We start from the raw sequence: 4,695 nt of genomic DNA on the forward strand, positions 1-4,695 counted from the left end.
CTCGGGATTCCCTGAAACCTCTCTGTGATGGTAAGATCGAACATAAGCCACCTGATATTTTTCTCGCCCCGCCACTGAATCGAACCAGCAGCGTGCTGGTAGTTTGCAATTGTTTGGATGTTGCTGTCTGACAGGAAATGTCGAGGGTGGGCGGGAACGGAATAAAAATGAAAAGAATTTCCAGAAAAAGAAATGTAAATAAACCAGGTCATCGAGCCAAAGGAGGGGGAGTGTAACTGTAATAGAAAATTAGCTGTATCCTATTTGTTTACAACACATGTTTTGGTTGCTATGTGTTTACAACATGTTATACTTATACCATCAGGGTGCAATGGTGCATGTTGTATTTACTTAGTCTAATTGACTAATATTGTGTATTGTACTTTATATACCTATTGTAGAAGGTTATCTACCGTTGAATCTTATTCACGTTTTGACCTTGAAAACGTTGAGGGTGTGTTGACAGAAAATTATGAGGTGAAAAATAATGTGGAAAAGAATTGCCTACGGCGCGGCGTTTGTTTATTTACCCCGAAATGTCACCTTTTTCTTTCTTTATTTATTTTTTCCCTTCTTCTTCCTTTCTAGAAGTTACAAAAAAAAAGAAAAAAAAAATGAAATCTTACCTTTGATTGTAAGATTGATGTCACATTTCTATAACCGATGAAAACTCTTTTATGTTCACAGGTACGTCCAGAGTATGCAATCTGCAACACTTGTGTGAAAGTTTTGCCGTCTCCACCAATTTACAGGCATTGGTCAAGGGTAAGATCGCTACCAATGTTTCATCCATTTGGCGGATTTGGCATCCATGTGTCTCTCATTATTCACAGAGAGCCTTTTGCTTTATCGGAATTTATTGAAGGAAGGAAAGGAATTTTAATTGTGTTAAGCATAAATGCTTGTCACAAATGTCGTTCCCTGCTTAATGCACTACGCTAAGTTTTATGACTTGACTTGGACTCGAACCACCAACCTCCAGATCCGAAGTCCACCGCGCTAACCACTGCACCACTGAGGTTGGTATCGGAATTTATTGTCCAAAATATCGAACTTTTTTATAATAAATTACTAAATTCAAAATTCCTATAAAAAGTATTTTTGGCACTTCATATTTTTTTTTTTTACACGGGTGCCTACTTTTTGTAATTTTCAAGCCACAAATTGAATTTATTCCTTATTATTTGCTTTTTGACTTTTAAATTAAAACCCAGAAAGCAACAGGAAAGTCATTTATCAATTCGGACACAAAGTCCTGTCGCCCGATGTGGAACAAGAATAATGTCCCGAAATTTTTAGTCCGTCCAAAATGTATTTGAGGATAGGCATCACGTCCATCAGAAATAGAGGAAAAGGTGGAGGAGAAGAAAGAGGAGGAGGAGGACGTGAAAGAGAAGGAGAAGGACAGGGAAGGAGAGATTGAAGAAGAGGAGAACAAGAAGGAGGAGTTGGAGAAAGAAGAGAAGGATATAGGGAAAGCGAGTTTGGTAAGCCACCATAACACAGACAACGAGAGAAAAAGGAGGGAGAGAGGAAGGGAGAGTGAGCGAGGAAGTGTGTGAGAGGGAGGGAGAGAGAGAAAAGGAGGGGAGGAGAGAGAGAAGAGGGAGGGAGAGAATGGAGGTTCGATGTGAGTCAGTTAATTTGAAGGAAAGTAGGAAAAGCTAGGTATCAGTTAGGTATCAGTTAGGTAGGTATAGTGAAAAGCTTCTGAGACATTTTGAGTTTTCTGGATCAGTTCTGGGTCAAAGACTCTATAATTAATTTCAGAGATCCATTGTACTTCTGGAATAGTTTTCGTCCAAATTTCAAGAATTAACATAGGAAATTCATTAGCCTTGTGCTTGTCTCTTCTTTAATCCTTTAGCATCCGTCTGGGATGCTGAAAGGCTGAAACACATCCACACTCGTCAATCGAGGGTACCTTTATGCCGGTGACTTAAGCAGCTCAGACCTTCAGTCGGATATGAGTGGCTGGAATTAGATTCGTGAAAACTAGAAAGTTTTGACCTTTGACAAAATTTAATCCTTGAGAAACCAGCACGAAGACATGCCCCAAAGCCTAAAGCCCTTAAAAGGGGGATTCCACACAAGGAGGCTTCTTTGGACCATCTTTTTCTATTCAAAAATCCTCCTCTCCCTTCTGTATTCGAACTTCGAAATGATGGAATGTTTACGATCCATTATCACGTTTCGATTTACGAGGAGATCCAAAGCAGAGAAAGTTCCGTGTGCCATGTTGCATGGCGATACGGTTTAAATGTACTGTTTATGAGAAATCTCATATTGTTTACGATAAAGCATAAAAAATATACGTATACTTATAAAAATAAAGTACCACGCCGGGTCGTGCTCAATCCATGAAAACGATAAGAAAACAAAACTTATGTGAAAAATTAGTTTTATAATAAACTTTCTCTCTTATATACCCACTCCCAATCCCTGTCCGCCATCTTGAAATATTATACTTCTTTATTCTATTTATTTTGAATATGACGACGAGAGAAAAATGAAAAAGCTGTTAAAGTAAATTCATGACGAACGAGGAGAGGGCAGAATATAAAGTCACGCACATATAGGTACCGGCATCAAAAGAACTTACAGCCTTGTTTTTCGGATCCCCCCGAAAAATTGCCGCTCCGGCGTCTTCGGTACCAAATTCCGAAGGTTTGGGAAAGGTCACTGTTCTACAAGATAATTAAAGGAGGGAAGAGGTTAATTAGATTTCATATAGAAAGTAGATAATGATGTGTGATGCCAAGAAGTTTCATGTTAATTGCTATTGTAAAAGTGGGCCGAAAGTTCGTCACAAGATTTGACCTAAACAGACATATATAAAAGTCTTCTATTCTTTAAGTCCATGGAACAGCATTATAATAATAATAATAATAATAATAGACTCTTGAGTGGAAGGCAACCACTAGGCGAGGTTAACGCCTTAGGCGTTCTCTACCACCTAACATTGGGAAACACTGATTTAGAATGTTACGAAAAGCCATCAGTATGTTTTGCTCCTCTTGGAAAGCTTACAGAATGTTTGTTAGGCGCCTCGATTCCTTAATCGACGATATGTTTATTATAAGGGGAACGAAAGCACTTAAATACAGGCTCCCTTTGATGTTACTGCCACTAAAACCACAACAAGTCTCTCTTGGCACTCAATTTAGAATAGCGAACTTGACATTTTTGAGTTCCCGCACTCAACCTCATATCTTGACGAGCGCTCAAGCGCTTTACATTGCGCTTAGTTGCGCCACGCGCCTCTTGATCTCGTTTTTATTTTATTTATTTATATTTTTTATCATACTATAGAAGATCTTCTTCTTCTTCTTCTTCTTCTTCTTCTTCTTCTTCTTCTTCTTCTTCTTCTTCTTCTTCTTCTTCTTCTTCTTTTTTATCATTATTCCTACTATAGAAGATCTTCTTCTTCTTCTTCTTCTTCTTCTTCTTCTTCTTCTTCGGTGTTGCGTTTCCCTTTCGCCCTTTCACGAAAAACAAAGAGTAGGTACATATATGCGCATTATGAAAATAAAGAAATAAAAAGGTAGGTACTTCTCAATTTCATACCTTGGGCTGGAGTGATAATTTTTAAATTGAAATAAAAAACGTCCCGGGCGAGAATCGAACCCGCGACTATGCGCATTATGAAAATAAAGAAATAAAAAGGTACTTCTCAATTTCATACCTTGGGCTGGAGTGATAATTTTTAAATTGAAATAAAAAACGTCCCGGGCGAGAATCGAACCCGCGACCTTAGCGCTTACAGGGTGCTCCCCTCCAAGTTGATTAGGCTAATATTCGGCCTTCTTTCACTTTACTTTTGAGACCCTAGCTCCTCTTTTTCCTCTTTTGAGAGAACTCTTTTTACTTTTTTCTCTTCCTCTTTTCCCTCTTCTTCTTCTCCTTCGGTGTTGCGATTCCCTTTCGCCCTTTCACGAAAAAACAAAGAGGAAGTAAAGGATGAGAAGGAGAAAGAAAAAGTAAACGAACATTCCCTCATGAAGTCGAAAAAAAAAACTTAAATACTAATTACTGTTTTTCCCTTCTTTTTTTTACTTTCTATTATTCTTTGTTCTAAAAAGGTAAAATCTTACTGGTAAGAAGGTGACGAGGTGAGATATTCCCCTCTTTTTCCCTTTCCCTTTCATTTTCATTCTAGTCGCTCATTTTACTTTTTTTCCCCATTTTGTTTACGAGTAGGTACATAGTGAAAAAAAATCTTTCTATTTTTCCTTGCCTTTGCTTTGTTTAGCCTGCATTGCAGTTCAAAATTGTAACTCATTCGGGCCATCAACCGTTTTTTCTCCCCTCTCTTTCTCTTTCTCCCCCTCCATTTCTCCTACTTCCCCTCAACCCATTTCTTCCCCTCCCCTATCCCCTTTCCTTTCACTTCACATCATACCTTCTGAAGCTTTATTTTATACGGCTTCTTCTCGTCTCTCTTCTTCTTCTTCTCCTCCTCTCTTTCTCTCTCTCTCTCCTCTCTTGTTTTCTACCTTTTTATATATTTTTGTTCCTCTCCTCTCTTCTTCCTCTCTATTCTTTATCTTTCCTACTTTTCCTCTTTTTTCCATTTTTTACCTTCTATTTTTTTCGATCGAAATGACATCGCTTCCTAATACTTCTCTTTCTTCTTCTTCTTCTTCTTCTTCTCCTTCTCCTCCTTCTTCTTCTCCTTCTCCTTCTCCTTCTCCT

The 4,695-nt window shown here is 38.3% G+C and overlaps 1 long non-coding RNA gene across 1 annotated transcript in view; it reads left to right on the top strand.

Annotated features, from left to right (window-relative positions):
* LOC103518576 overlaps window positions 1–2,801 on the top strand; it is a 9,360-nt gene extending 6,559 nt beyond the window's left edge. The window contains exons 2-3 of the long non-coding RNA XR_541852.1: window positions 135–139; window positions 2,792–2,801. This is a non-coding gene — a long non-coding RNA (uncharacterized LOC103518576). The remainder of the gene's footprint in view (window positions 1–134; window positions 140–2,791) is intronic.
* Window positions 2,802–4,695: the final 1,894 nt, after the last annotated feature.

This window comes from Diaphorina citri, unplaced genomic scaffold (genome assembly GCF_000475195.1).
Source record: "Diaphorina citri unplaced genomic scaffold, Diaci psyllid genome assembly version 1.1 scaffold2256, whole genome shotgun sequence".
In the NCBI taxonomy this organism is placed as follows: Eukaryota; Metazoa; Arthropoda; class Insecta; order Hemiptera; family Psyllidae; genus Diaphorina; species Diaphorina citri.